A 16,506-nucleotide genomic window follows, 5' to 3' on the forward strand; every position below is an offset into this window, starting at 1 on the left:
AATTTACAATTAATGACCGACTAATGTAGCCAGGATGTCTTCGGACAAAGCATCGATGCGGCGCGACACAGTGTTGTTGGACACCGGGATCATGTCCAACTTTTTTGCTTCTTTCTGTTCTTTATAATGGATTCTACCATCTCTCTGGCAGCTGGCAAGCACACATCTTCGGCGATTGTGTGCGGTAGCCCCTTTCTCGCTATTCTGTAACCAGATATGAAGCCCGTAGTGCGTCATTTATAGACCCAACACATGAATGAGACTCCAGTTGTTTTTGGCTGTTTTGTAACTCCTCCAATTTCGATTTAAAATATGTAAGGGGCTTTTGACTTGCACTGGCATGCTTGGTGTTCAGGTGGCGACGTAAATAAGAGCTTCAGACTGTTAGCCAGAACCTCACTGCACACCACGCACTGTGGCTTTGGGGAATCTGCGTTGCCAATCCAAGTGAAGCCCAGACACACATACTTTTCATCATATTTCCTCTTTTTTTCCCAGTCTGATGCTCTCTCGTTTCCTCTTCTTTCACCTTGACTCCGCGATGGGCCGATGTGCTCCCGATTTGTCTGTGCTATCCCTTCCTCCTTTTGGTCTCCTCCGTCTCATCTTCCTCTGACTCCTGTTCGATTTCTTCTCCCGGTCTCTCCCCAACGCACCTCTCCGTTCCCCTCGCCTCAGATTCCTCTCTCTCTCTCTGTCCCTCTCCTCTTTTACGACTGATAGCTTCAGATGTCCCACCTGACAGTTTCCCCGATTTCAGCCAGTTTAGCATTTTTAAATTAATGTTACTGAATGCATGAAGTTCGCTGTTAGCTGACGTTAGCTGCACAAGCTAGGCTGGCTAGTGTGTACACTGGCGCCAGGCGGCAAGACTGCCGGAAGGAGCTCAAGTGCATTTATTAAATTGTACGTTTTTAATTTTAAATCTTACAAAGGGGATTTTTATAATTCATGTTTTTATTTTGTGAAAACTCCCACTTTTTAAATTAAAATTATTATTTTTTTAAATATTTAATATTATTACACCATCAGACGCCATTACACTTCTCCTCTCGCGCACCCCCTAGAGGCAGCTCGCGCACCCCCAGGGGTGCGCGCACCACACTTTGGGAATCCCTGCCCTATATATATATATATATATGGTACCCGTATATTTAAATATATATATATATATAAATATATATATATATATATATATATATATATATATATATATGGTACCCGTATATTTAAATATATATATATATAAATATATATATATAAATATATATATATATATATATAAATATATATATATATGTAATATATATATAAATACATATATATATATATATAAATATATATATATGTAATATATATATAAATACATATATATATATATATATGTTGGGATCTAAAGGAGCGTGTTTGGGTTATCAGCATTTAAGAAACTGAATTCTTGACATCAATAGAATTATTGATGTATGTAACAATTATTAATGATTATTAATAAAAACGGGGCACCACCCTGCGAACAGGGACCAATAACCAAACGATAAAACTAAGTCTCATAATTAGTAGTCACTCATAATGTCAATAGTCTGCGTATGACTATACATTCAGTGACAGTGAAGGTTTTTAAGTAAGAGCAAGCCTCCTCTGATGGAATGTCATACTAGGGTGTGAATTCCCCCCCCCCCAAAAAAACTATGGTTCCTGAAGTCACCTGAATGCACCGCTGCAATCTCATTGGCCGAAGGCCAAGAGACCCCAGGACCCCTGTGGTTCAACCACTGTTCTACAAAACTGTCTGCGGATCACACCTCAATGCTTTTCCCCTTCGACCTCGGTTGAGACAGGGAGCACACAACGCTCTCTTCGCCCGGACCCACGTCCAGGCCACAGACGATCCAGCTTTCCCCGCCAGCGCGACGCTGGCCACAAGGAAGCAACGGCCCTTCACCCCGCCTCAAACCCTGTCAGGTCACAAGCCATTTCGCTGGACGAAACAACAGTGTTCCACGCTGAGTAAAGGCCCACTCCGCCCGCGATAACGAATCCGCTTCAGCGATCCGTTCTCCGCTTTTTGCTTCTTTTTCTTTTTGTGCACACTCCGGCAGGAAGACGTCTAATCCTCTCCTGACCGATGATTACCGGGAGACGTACGGACCACGTCGTCTCAGCCGAAGTTAAACTGTCCTCCCTGCAGCGAGGATAGATCACGTCTGCGTTTCGCTCCAGAGCGAGCTCACGCCACGACAACACAGCGCCGGCAAAGCCGCGTTGCAAGCAAGCTCCCCCTGCTCCCCCTTCCCGACGAGGAAAACGGACCGCTTTGCCACGAACACACTTCAACGTTGCAACGACGCATCGACAAGTAAGATTCTTGGCATCTGGGCATAGCTTAGCTTAAATTAACTTAAGTTTAATTCAGGTCATTCATTTATATGTTGATATTCCCGTGTTTTTGTGTGTTTAAGTTACTGTCGCGTGATATTGAGATATTGCGCAATCATTACGGACCAGAGAAGCTCCGCTGTATTAGTGTATTAACTGCTATGACTGTTTATTTGGGATTATTTTCATTCATTGTCTTCCACTCCGCGTGGGAGTTCTCTTTTCATTAACTCGACTCTGTGAGTGCGCTGAGGTGCTTGGCTTATCACGGCATATGTTACCGGCAGTTCAAAGACGACAGCGGTATACTTATGCGTGATGGAACCAGCAAACTCAGGCTCCCTACAACATCGCACGCCGAAGTGTGATGCACGTCGAGTTCTCGCTCCTTTTTCCCTTTCTTCCTCCTCACGTAACACGCACACACAGCTCCTATCTCTGCCCCTGGGGGAAACCCCGTTCAAACGATCGCCTCACAACACATGTGTGCATCGGCACACGTGATTACATACAGCAGTCTCACCGCCATTTTGTCCAAGTCACTCGACTCTGCCATCTGGTGGTAGTTTAGCTGTAGTATCTTAAGGCCCCTCCCCTTTTGGCCCGCGCACTCGACGCCGCCATCTTTGTAGTCTTTAGCGGTAGCTGTAAGACTCTCCTTCCTTTTCACCCACAGACCCACACACACATACACACGTACACACAGACATACACCCTCATCCATTTTATTCATTCTTTAGTTTAGGCATATACAATTGTATGATAACGTTTGTTGGTTGCAATATTAATTGATTTGATCATTTCTTATTTTGATTTAATAAACTCTGTTATACTTTAAGGAGCAGTCGTCTGTGATTACTTGTGCATATGTATTTGATAAGACTGTATGTAGTAGCCTGTGCTCGAACTTAAAACCTTCACTGTCACTGAATGTATAGTCATACGCAGACTATTGACATTATGAGTGACTACTAATTATGAGACTTAGTTTTATCGTTTGGTTATTGGTTCCTGTTCGCAGGGTGGTGCCCCGTTGTTATTAATAGTCATTAATAATTGTTACATACATCAATAATTCTATTGATGTCAAGAATTCAGTTTCTTAAATGCTGATAACCCAAACACGCTCCTTTAGATCCCAACATATATATATATATATAACTTATCTGCGCAAAATATATGCTTTTCCTGCTCGTCCTCTCCGCGTGTGTCCTCTCCGCGTGTGTCCTCTCTGCTCGTGCTCTCAGCCTGTGTGCACGACACTCTGAGAACGCGCAGCTTGGGGGGCCTGATCGTTTTGGCCCAAAAGAGACGGGTCTATGAAGCAGTTTAGCCAATTGCTGATTAAAGATATAAATGAGTGACATACAATTTAGCCAATCAGCGCCCTCAAATAGATTCAGCTATGGGCCAGAACGATCAGGCCCCCCTCGCTGCGCGTTCTCGTCAGGAGAAGTCTCTACGCGCGAGCGCCAGCGCGAGCACTCCTCCTCCAAGACCCGTTTGAGAGGAGAACTTTGAGGAGATTCTGCAGCCAAAGAGCTGATATCAGATCAGCCTGACCTCACAATCAGACAAAGGGAAAGGGAAGCAATATATGCGAAGCTTCTGGACTAGCTGTACACCAGACAGGTTTGGCTAGCTGGATGACGTCATGCTAATCATTTATTTAGCTTTTTAAAACAACGGGGACGGATCCAGCACGGACAGTTACAGGAGTGAGGGATGAGGAGGTAAGGAAACATGAGAACACCAGGGTAGGGAGTGAGGGATGAGGAGGTAAGGAAACATGAGAACACCAGGACACACATGGAGAACTCTGTCAAGCTACATATTAGACAAAGTGAACATCTTTTCTTCGACAAAGCTGTCCTCAGTCTCATCTGCTTAACTTGGTCATGGAGGCATCAACATGTAATAGAGATGTTAAATTAACAGTGAAAACTCATCATAGCTTAATTTAACATCAGCATTCATAATTACACTTCATGTTTACTTCTCCTGATCTTTACCTCCTATAACAAGGTCCATAGGGGCATCTCAATAAATAAACATGTTATATTATATTATATAAGTGTTATTTACTGATTGTTTTCATGTTGGAATACATGTTAAATATTTAACTGCCAAGTAATAATGCGTGTTTGATACTTACATTTTTTTTGCATTAAATCATACTGGGATGTTTGCTGAAATTGATAGGATGGCCCTACCTAGAACATGTTCCACCAGCCGCCACTGGATATAAGTATGTGTATATATGTATATATATATATATATATGTGTATATATATATATGTATTTATATATATATGATGTATGTGTGTATATATATGTATATATATATATGATGTATATGTGTACATATAAGTATGTATTTTTTGTTTGTTGCATCAGACATATGGAGGAAGGCCTTGGGACTATAATTTATTTGGCGCTGTCCATCTTACGGGATGTTTTTATGTTCTGCTTTTTTATTGTTGGAGGCTAATTGAAATCAACAATTAAGATATTGCTGGAATATGTATCGAATTTACATGATGACCGTTTATAACCCACAGAACACTGTTAATAAATAGGTGCTGAGACTGCAGGGGCATCCTGCAAGCGAGGTTATCCTTGTACATTGCATGGTCAGTCAAATCTATGACAGTGCACATAGATTTAGATTTATGGTCCGACAGCCAGTACAACAGGCACCCATTGGTTTGTGGCCTACGATTTTATTAGTTGAAGGAAGTTCCTTAAACCCGCATTGGCTTCAGGAGGTTGCCGCCTGCTAACTAACACAGCCCCTTCTTAAATGACACAGGGCTGCTGCTTGCTCTGAAAGCATCCTAACGCCCAGGCTTTAGAATGAGACGACAGAAATGTCCGTGAAAGTAAATGAAAAAATAAGTCATTTTTCAGTGCCCTCTAAAATGCATATGATCATTACAAAAATGATTCATATGAATGTGTCATGATCGGTCACCTCTGTGGTTCAGGTGTGGTTGGGTTTAGTCACACAAAAACAATCCTACATATATAATATTTCAGGTGTTTTGGCTGAGGAGCTACACCATGTTGATACATTGTAGCTATGGGTGTGAATGATGTGCAACCTTCACACATCGTCGTTCCTGGTCCGTACCGGCAGCAGTGATAAATCTTAAATAATCTGTGTTACTGTTGAAGCCCGTACGACAGCGACGTTGACCTGGCTGTGTGCCGAGAGGATCATACCTACGTACAAGGCATGCTGCGTTTCATTTTTTCAATGAATTCTGTTTACATACAAAGCTTACGGTTTGAAGATTTACCCTATTGTGTGACTTATACATGTATTTTTCAAACAGCTCCGAGCAGCACTTACCCAAGTTTCAACAGTAACACCATCATTGGTTTCACAAGAGCCCCTTAATCAACACAATACATTGTAAACAGGACTATTTTTTGGGTCGAAAGTAGTTCCACTCAAAGGAAAAGAGCCATTGCTGCAGATGTCTGTAAAACAGAAATACATGATATAAGCATGAAGAACATAGACAATTCAAATATGGACATACTCTCTGTGACGTCATACATGGTTTTCCTGAAGAGCTAAAAAAGAAATGGGCGAAGAGGCGGAATCGTCGGTGGAGATAAAGCTGCTTGGCTGACGCAGTCGAGGAGGCAGCTAGCAGCTAGAGGCCTGAAACCAGCAGCCAAGCCTCAGTTTTACACAAACTTTAAGCCTTCATACAATTTTAAAAAGGGGGAGTTATATTAAAAGTCACCCCCTGTACATTTGTCATGAACAGAGATATTAGCTAAAGAGACTAAAAACATTTTCAGTAAATTATGGTCCACTTAGAGTCAAATAGGGTAAAATCAGGGTATGCTTTAGAGCGGGCTTACTGTGATTGACAGGTCGCTCCCGGTACCAGGAGCAAAATGGCGAGGGCCGTAGTCTGGGATTCTATTTGACCTCGTCTTGGCTAGGTCTTGCTTGTAAAAGAGGTTTTATTCTCAATGTGACTTCCCAAATAAATAAAGGTTATATACAGTATGTTGAGGTCTCCTGCCCTGCTGACCTCCATCGTCCAAGCCATCAATCTCTTTTGGTTCCCTTTCAAACGTCACATTTAGTTAATGAAGGTGATAGCGTGGCCGAGGCACAACAGCTTTTGCGCCTACTATGAAGGTATATTTCTGTCTTTATTACACAAATTTAAAAAATGTTTTGAGAGCAAATTTCTCTCACTGCAATCAAAAATCAAGTTTGTAAGTAAAAATATATAAACAGAGAATAAATTATTTGTTAAGTTTTGCTTATGAAACTAGAACTTTTGGTTTAAAATCAAAAACATTTGTTTTCAAAACAAAAACCTACGAGTTGAGTTTGGATGTAGTGGGCGGGGCATACACTGCTGAATGAGCCAACAGTTTCTATTGGTGGGTTCGACTTGGATCCTGGTATCTGCTTCCACTGAAAACACTGACGGGAGGTTACTGTGATGAGCGACATGGAGGTAAGTTGACATTATATTGCTCCGTTTTGTCAAAATTATTTTAAATGTAGCAGCACTTCACTTTGTTCTTATGTTAGTGTCGTGGAGTCTCTTTTGTGTTGTCTTACCTTTCTGTATACACCACTTGTCCTAAGGGTCAAAAATGACCCGCCTTCACTAAACCCCTAAAATAAAACAGCTTAATTGCATTTTAAACCCCAAATCTATTTTTGCATGAAGAAACAACCTGTCATTCATCACAAACTTTATGAATATCTAAGTTTTTCCTCTTCATCATACAGACTATCGGGTAGTTAGGAAATCTACACTGTTTGACAAGCATCACAGTATACACTACACATGTAGTTCAGACTTTTTTGTTTTATTTGGTGTTTTAAGGTGAAAACATGGAAAAAAAACTCAGCAGACACAGTCCAGTCATTCTTCTCATTCTCTCCATCTCATTTGTAATGTAAGCCTCTGCCATGACATGTAACAGGATACTCCACGAGTCCACTGTGAGGGACATCGCTCATCAGCAGTTGGATTATGATGGTAAGCACTTTGTAGCTCATGTGTGGAGGTAAAGAGAGAACGGAGATGTACAATCAAGCATATTTAAAACATGTGGGACACCATTCATTCACACCGATGATGGAGCCCAGACCAAATACAACTGACTGCCTCCACCATAGACACCGAGACCAGGGCAGAACAACCCCCCAACTCGGTGGGTTAGAAAATGTGGCTTCAGAACTAGACTCTTCTGACAGAAGACTGATAGAGGACAGAAATTACTTGTGTCGTTTATTAAATACGATGACCGTACCCAATACCAGTACCCATAACGTGATACCAGTCAAGGGCGTCATTTGATACCAATCATGTGAGCGGAAGCATTCAGTTGTGCAAAATGCCTCCACCACCTCCTATGTTGTATACCTTTGAATGTTTTGGTGGCATCTCGGCACGCTCAACTTCACCACACCACATACTGAATGGTTTGTAGCTGCTGCGGTAGTGGGCCAATCGTACGTTGCATTAAATCGAAGAACGCTTGTGATTGGCAGCGAGCAAAACCATCATATTTTCTAGATCTGGGTATTAAAATGATCAAATGCAGGTATCATATGAATGATTTCAAAACTACTTGGTAGTGGTTTATTTCGGTCGATACCTTAAAGGGTATCCAGTACCGATACCCAGCCCTATTCGGCCAGCTCATAAAAGATTTAGCTTTTGCTGTTTTCCCTCTCTTGTAGGTTTGTGTAGGGAAATGTCTTAGGACGTACTTCCTGCATACTTAAATGTCTGCGGTTTGTTTAGAATGATAATAGAAGATGTGTCTCAATTCAGAGCCTTCCTCCTAGGAAGGACAGTCCATAAAGGAGTATTTCATGCAAGGCTGGATTGGCAACGTAGCTAAAGGGGGCCACTTCCTCAAAGCTTACCATTGTCAATTTGAGCTTACCTCATTGGAATTTGGTTTGGCAATATGTACCACGTAATCAAATGACACGATGAGGGCCCTCAAGAGGATCCTGCTTCATTGATCTTGAGTTCTTGAAGAGCAACCCGTTCGCACTCCCAAATCGTCAAATACCGAGGCTTAGTCAGTGACCCTCAGCGTCTGAGAGCGACGCACCGCAGCACCCCTAAGCATCGGTATGAGACGCACCTGGCAAGTAACTCCAATGTAAACCCATCCATGGTATTATTGGACAGTTAGAGCAACTGACTTAGTATGAAGAGCACGAAGGGGAGGAAGTCGGGGTAGATGGTTGGGTTAAATAAACTCAGACTTTCACCCAGGAGACCGATGTTCGTGTCACATGTGAAAGCAAGTAATTGTTGACTTATTTTATCTTACATAACTTAACTAACGCTGTGTACGTAAGTTACACAACAAACATACTTATTTAAACACAACCACAATTTTTTTCCCAAGCCTCCCCGAGTGCTTTTGTTGCCTAACCCGAATAAAGTAAACCTAAACTCAAAGTAATACTACGTTAGTTTATATTGAAAAGAAGCTGTATGCATGTAAACAAGTGTGGCTACTGACCAAGTGTCAGTGTTTGACAAGTTGGGAGTGAGAATGTGTTGCGAAGAGGAGTTCTGTGTCAAGATCTAGGCACAACACCCAATGGCCCCCTAGCAAGTTCATCCAGCCATATCTTCAGAGGACTAACCTGCTCCTCTTATTCAGTCTTCATAGGAATCTGAAATGGGACACAGCTGTGAAAAGATAAGTCTTTTGCATTCTATATTCTTCTTATTGTCACATAAAGATCAAACTCACCAATGCATTAGTCAATCTACCAATACTTTCTGGATCCTACTGAAGACAAACTATTTTTTTTTTTTTAAAGAAAGGCTCACATATTTGTAGTTTAATTTAATAAAATAAATGTTTTTCCTCAAACAGCTGAACACTGTAGTTTTTAACAAATGTTCCTCAAACAGGAGGAAATTGTGCATTTGTTGGGGACTATCTTCAACAGTGGATCCACTTTTAGTGTTGGTGTCTGGTCTCCAATCGTTTTGGACATCAAAGGATCTCTATGGCACAGAGGAACAAGATATGCCAGGTGTTGGATACGCGCAAAATACACGTTAGCAGATACATTCACTGTTGGTTGGGGTCTGCACATGGGATTTGCTGAGAGTAAGAAGAAAATAGAATATCACCAACCTTATCATGTAACAGGGTTATTAGCATGGGCAGTGACAGCCATGGTTGAATAGACAGAAGAGGGCACCAACTGCAGAAACTTAACCAACAAAACATTCCAAGGCAAAAGACATTACGCCATTGGCCACACAGTTCAGACTGGAAAATCATTTATGGCTCGGAGGTGTGCAAGAACACACGCAAAGACAGCGTCAATGAGAAGAATAAATCGTAAGGCCCGGTCACGCCACAGAGCGGCACGGCAAATATCATCGCACGTCCTAGTAAACAAATGTTGTGGAGGAGTTTAATCTTGCACACAGCCATTGGGCTCTGATAGCTTCTTTTGTTTTGGACTCTGATCTCTGAATTCACTGAAGGTTAACGACCCGTGTCAAAGTTCACCCAAAATTGATGCCAAATATTTGGGCAGATTGACTTTGCCCCAGCAAGCTAATCCATCGAGATTCCATTACAAGTAATTCATTTTGCCACAGATTTGGGCTGTTTTATTTCTGGGTGTGACTGGACCTTCACCGATTACAACTTTTACCAACTCTAATTGTCTCAGTTTCTGTTGTTACTTTAGAGCGATATTGTTCTTGATTGGATTCTTAGAGGACAAACGGTGTTTGCTCTTCCTCACACATGGCAGATAGGAGTGGCTGCAGGGTGTGCATTCTTCTGTGGGTGTGTTTTGTCACCGGTGGTGACAGCGGACAGTACAGTGTTTGGGGACAGCATTGAGATTTTGGTGTCATTGGTTCCCTGGTTTCCCTTTAAGCTTGACAGCAGCAGAGGTTTTATTACGGCTGGGCGGCTGAGGGGCGGAGGAAAGACAACCCGAACCTCACGGGACTAAGAAAGTAAAAGGCACTTCAAAAAATTTTGACAAATTTCCAGTGTTACTAGATAGACTATATATAGACATAGATATATACTGTATGTATACACAGGCATTTTCATATATGAAGGAATGCAAAGACAGAGTATAAACACTTGACTTTAAATACATTTTTTTTATATATATATATATATATATATATATATATATATATATATATATATATATATATATATATATATATATATACGTATATATATATATATATATGTATATATATATATATACGCTGTATGTAATAATATATATGTAACATTTGTTGATCGTAGCTGGCAATATAGGAGCTTAAAAAAGAAGGGGGTGGATGTGATAAAGCGCATTGTGGTTTTTAGGTTTGTTGAGGTTTTTGTGAGGGCAAAACTCGTGGCAATAAGTTTCAGTCGCTGTGCACAAACTGAAGAGTTGCATAGGCAAGAAAACAAGTGGTTCATAATCACTCAGTTCGGACCATCAAAAGTCGTACGTAAGAAAGAAACAATCAAATACACCAGAAAAAGTAAAGTGAAGACAGTGTGTGCCTATCCAAATGGATAGTAGATTGCTTTAACTTCCATGAGGCAAAAAACTAATTAGTCCCCCCCCCACTCCTCAATATCAAAGAAGCGAGAGTCAGTTCAAAGTCAGCAGCTTGCTTGTGCAGGGCATGATGGAATGGCATGTGTGTAAATAGACTGCATATGCAGTGCACGAGTACATGTACGTCCAGGAAGGCCGAGGGCCGGCGCAGCTGCCGTGTGCCAACCCCTACAGCTGGGTGTCCTGGTACTGGAAGGAGTTGGCGGTGTAGTATCCCGGCCCTGCCTCCTCATCCTGCGCCTCCTCTTCGTTGGGGTAGAAGAGACGTCCCTCCTTGGAGGTTTGAGGAGTCTGGTGTTCAGGACGGGAGCTGGAGCTGGAAGGCCACGGACAAAACAAGTCGTACTGAGTCATTCACCTCTTCAAGTTCAACCTGTGCTTCTCTAGCCTTGGCAACATTTGCGGATGGACAATTTGGCAAATTCGGTCCATCACTTTTGTACAGGCATGAATACCTCAACGACTATTGGAAGAATTGTGTACAAACATTCATGGTTCCCAGATGATGTATCCGACCGATATATATTGACAGCGGTTGTCATAGAGAACTGTGAAATTTGCTAAAGATATCTATGAGCCCTTGAGAATCATTTCTAATGACTTTGGTGAGCCCCGACTTTTCCATAATGGTGGAATGTCACTCTGCTATTTCTAGTTGTCTGGCTGTTACCTTGTTGTGTTTGAAGGCAGTCTGAGTCTAAAGTCTGTCATTACTAAGTCCTAACATCTTTACACTTTCAATACAGGATACAAACTCCTTTAAATGTTTCTGGGAAAGGCCTAGAACACTTTAGATAACTCTGTATTGATATTGCCTATCAGTTGAGTTTACCAAGAACCTGCAGTTTAGTCATTATGTGCAGGACCAGATCACCCTGTTCTCACTCTCAACTCGTCCAAAACAGCTGCATGGTCAGTTGCACCTGATTCTGAGGCAACTGCATATAAGAAGTGGACATAGTCATTGTGACGTCACCCATTGGTTTGTGGACTGCCGTTTTGAAACCTCTGCGATTTTGTTGTCGCCATCTTGGATTATGGCCGTCGCCATACGGCTCTGGTCGTGGCAGCGACATGTCAATCCCAGTAGCCCCGCCCTAAAGCACCCCCTGCTTTATGGTCTGTTTGACTCTAAATGGACCTAAATTTACTAAATGAACATCATGCTGCATTGAAGAAGACTTGAAGCTAGAGACTGAGACCATAAACTCATGTTTACACTTCCGCATTGGCTTCACTCGGTAGAACCAGAGGTTGCCGCCTGCTTTCAACTAACCCCAGTGCAAATCCATTCTTTGTCATTACTGGATAGCCAGAGCAACTGATTGACGTAGTATAAAGAGCCAGAAAGTTTGCTTATAGGAGGAGGTAAGGGGGATGGTTTGGTTCAAGGAAACACAGGACTTTCTCCCAGGAAACCACCGTTCGTGTCCCGTGTGAGAACGAAGTCAACAGGGACTTATATAATCTTATTTTTGTTACGTAATTTACATACTTAGCTAATGCCGTATAAGTAGGTAACATAACAAGCCTACTTATCTTAGCCCCAACCACAACCTTTTTCCTAAACCTAACCAAGTACTTTCGTTGCCCAACCCTAATTACAGTTTTTCTCGATTGCTAAGACACATTTCTTGAAACGGTCACCCATTCTCTCAAAACTGTAAACACAAAACCTCATCTTCAAGCACTATTTACAAAACCTCTGAATCCTCTTGCAAAATGAAACTTTCGCCTCAAAACAGTTTTACCTGTGCTCAAAATCAAACACTGCTCTCAAATCATAAACAAAGTGATCAAAATAATATACACTATCAAGCAGTCAGTAAACAATACACCAATAAATAGAAAGCACATTGTTCAAAACATAGTTCTCAGGGAGAAGTCGATTTTTAATCTCAAAACAAATTTCATATGAACGAAAACATGTTCGATTACAGTAGCTCAAAATTGATCAGAAATGACTACTGTGCTTTGCTCTTTGCAATTTCTTTTGTTCTTCCTACTCCTTGTACCCCTATTTTTACAGTACTGTACCTGCATCTCACAAACGTGTCCTTTGTCTCTGTGATACTGTAATTCTTGTTCTTTCTTGATATGAACCTGCAACCAGTCAACATCTATTCAGTGCTGTTACTGTAACAAATAGAAAGCACGATGTTCAAGGCCATACAATTTGTTTATTGTACATTACAGTATACAGCCTACAATGCACTGTAGGCCTACTACAGTATACAATACCACAGTGAAAGGGACAAAAATCTAAGGAGTCAACATATCATCAATGTGCTTCTTCTTGTCTTTGGGCTGGGTCAGGCCAGAGCACTTCGTCGACATCACCTTCAACCACCTGTTTGCTCTCTGAACAGGCTTATATTGGTTGTGTCACATCATTTGATACAAGTGAAATCCATTTTGAGTGATTGTGTTTAATCAATGACATGTGTTCTCTATTTGTATTTGATCGTTGCCACTTGTGTTTACCAGTATGGATGACATGTGCATTAGAGTGCAGAATGTGTTTTGAGACTGAGAATGTGTTTAGAGTTTTGCTGAAAAGTCTAAGTGAGATCTGCAAATTGTGTTTTACCATGTGACATAGCTTAAGGTATTGACAACAGACTGCACAATTAGCTAAATGAGTTCAGGCAACTGAGAACTTTGCTCAGCCAATGGGTTTTAGTGTTTTAGCAATTGAGAAAAACTGTAAGTAAAGCTAAAAACGAAGTAATCTTACGTTGGAAGTATATTTTGAAAAGACACGATACATGGAACAAGCGTACACTGACACGCCCAAAACTGATGCTAGAGGGGTAACTAGAGTGTCCTAGTTTGAAGAGTAGGGCACAGACCTGGCTGCCGTATTTGAGAAGTTGGGAGTGAGATCACGTTGGCAAGATACCTTGTTTTCCAGATGACCCAACATAAATCCTCTTCGCCCATTCAATAGGGGGGCTTTTCTACACTGTCTCACAATATGTCAAAATGGGATTTGGAGTTTTTTGTCAAATGGATTAAGAACTACGAACAGTCAGACAATTTATCTGGATCATATCTAAACCACTTTATTTGGATGTCACAAATAGTAGCCTCATTGCACAAGAAAACTGAGTGACCACAATTGCAGCAAGTACAGTCGATCAATTGTAAAGCAGGAAGTGGGTCTGGCAACTGTGATGGATGTTGGCAACAGAAAGTTTTGGTATTCATTTTACTGACTGTTTCTGGCCCATTGAAGCTTGGTGATTGGACTGATTCTAAGCAATGTGGCTATATTAATAGATGGTAAGAAAGTGACTTGGTAAGTGCAATTACATAAAAACATATACAAACTATTCAAATTAAAAGTTATACTAAATCAGAACGTCACCATATTGAAAAGATAACCATCACGCTACACTTCAACCTAAATAGGTTAACCATTCAAATAAATATTCCAATTATACAGTTATATATGCTTGTCAGCTTGTCACAAGTAATAACATACTTGTGTTATGAAATATATGTATGTATGTTATGTGTATGACTTATAAATGGTCGTTAGAATACGATTCATTTTCTACTGATCAATCTACAGTATATTATTTTATAAGACCTTCCCTGATTTTTAAACAACCACATCTTTCAAACTCCACTCCTCTAGTTTGTCTGAATGTGTGGTCTCTAAGCCCCGAACTGACATGACCCTGATGACATCACTTATTTATTTGGACCCGACAAAGCTCTGCACGAAAAAAACATTCTTCAGTGCATTACACAATATACTGCACATGCAGTGTATTGAATGCATGCCAGTGCCTTAGATCTGCTTCGTATGTAGCATAAACTTAAAGCTGGGGTAAGCAGTTTTTTTTGGGGCGTCTAAATTCAGGCGGTTTTCAGGCTTCAAGGTCTGTAGCCCTTGACGGGAGACTTTGGCCAATCACAGGATGCTCCAGATGGTGGTGGAAGTCTGATTCAATGGCGGAAATGTTGCTATTCCAGCATTGGCAACAACTGTCTACACTGTAAAGCAACCCCCCCAAAAAAGGAAGACTGGCTTATCTAAAATCAAGTCTGATGCTGCTAATAGTTTATAGCTTCTGCTTATTGCAGCCAAAGGCACAGCAGCGGCTAGCTCACAGCAGCTAAAGGCTGCGGCTAGCAGAAGACTAAACTACGAGCAACATGTTCTCTCTATCTCTCCAATAGTTTAGCCTTCTGCTCGAGTTCACCGCTTGCGAGACCCCCAAATCACAGTTTGTCGTCCCCAAGGGCTTTACAAGAGAGGGGAGAGCTGCCTTTTCCAGAAAAGTGCTTACCCTCTGGTTACCACTTAAAATACAATAAAGGTTTACAGTTATTATGAAAACCCTTTGTTGTTACTATTTATGTGCTGCATTTTGCCATTTAATGTATTTACATTCTCTTTAAAGTAGTTTTTATTGTTCGCGGTGGAGTCTGCATTCAGATTGCTTTCACTCCAGGCGGCAACCTTCAGTTCTTCTGAGTGAAGCCAATGCGGATGAGTCTTAGAAATTGCATTCTCTCTACTGACCAGCAGGGGGCGACCCCTGCTGGTTTTGATGGCGGATCAGTTTTCAAATAGTGCAGGTAGTGATGGAACAGTGAGCTGTGAGATGAAGAGCTGCAGGAGACATGACATAGCAACATAATCAACCCCTCTTACTGTGTTATGGCTGTGCATGCAGCATGAAATCAGATGGAGTTTGATTGTTGCGTGATGGAAAAAATGCCAATTACTGATTTCTCTATTATAACAATAAACAGACAAACCAGCTGCCCTTCTGTTGTAGTTCTGCCAAAGCTGTAGTAAACCACAGGTATTTCCATGTCAACCAGGAACGGAAATCTTAAGAATTACAACTGCAAAGACCTTATATGTGTCTGTTACTTCTGGGGTCCTTAACAATGTCAGCCGAGTGGTGTTAGGTTGCACTATCAGTGACATCTTGTAAACTGGGAGACATGGCAAACACACAACTATGCTGAAGTACACACTCACAGCGGAGCTTGGAAACGGCCGTATGGCAGTAGGGAGCCTACCCGATCGGCTGCGGGCGACCGTGATCCAGCTTGGCTGTCTTCAGAGGAACAGCATAGATGTCTGGATGCTTCTGAGCAATTTCCAGCTGGGAACAAAGATTAGTTGATTAAAGAGAAAAAAATAAAAGTCAAAAATAAAAAGACTTTAAACAAGACATATCGCAGTCTGTAAGTGTTTCCACTTTCTAACAGATCTTGCTAAAATGAGAGACTGTGCAAATAAAATAAAAAAAACACTGGAGCATATATCTCTACAAATATAAACTTAACTTTAAAAGTCAGCGTCACACAGTTTAAATCAGTGTCTTACATACAGGAGGGATGGGGTCTGGGGCACATATAAGGTGTTGTAGTACTGTATGTGTGAAAAATGTTCTATAAAGCCCTTATTGTTTCCCAAGGGACCTGTGTGAAGTCTGATAAATGTCCTCAAGTGAAGTCACTTGAGTCAGCGTTGG

The 16,506-nt window shown here is 41.3% G+C and overlaps 1 pseudogene across 1 annotated transcript in view; it reads right to left on the minus strand.

Moving 5' to 3' along the window:
- Positions 1 to 10,822: 10,822 nt before the first annotated feature.
- Positions 10,823 to 16,506, minus strand: part of LOC306778322 (tight junction protein 2-like) — a 67,083-nt pseudogene continuing 61,399 nt past the window's right edge. The window contains exons 21-22 of the transcript XR_013773159.1: positions 16,008 to 16,134; positions 10,823 to 11,318 (exon numbers count right to left, since the gene is read on the minus strand). The product of XR_013773159.1 is annotated as a tight junction protein 2-like (transcript). The remainder of the gene's footprint in view (positions 11,319 to 16,007; positions 16,135 to 16,506) is intronic.

This window comes from Melanostigma gelatinosum (assembly GCF_949748355.1).
Source record: "Melanostigma gelatinosum genome assembly, chromosome: 6".
Classification (NCBI taxonomy): domain Eukaryota; kingdom Metazoa; phylum Chordata; class Actinopteri; order Perciformes; family Zoarcidae; genus Melanostigma; species Melanostigma gelatinosum.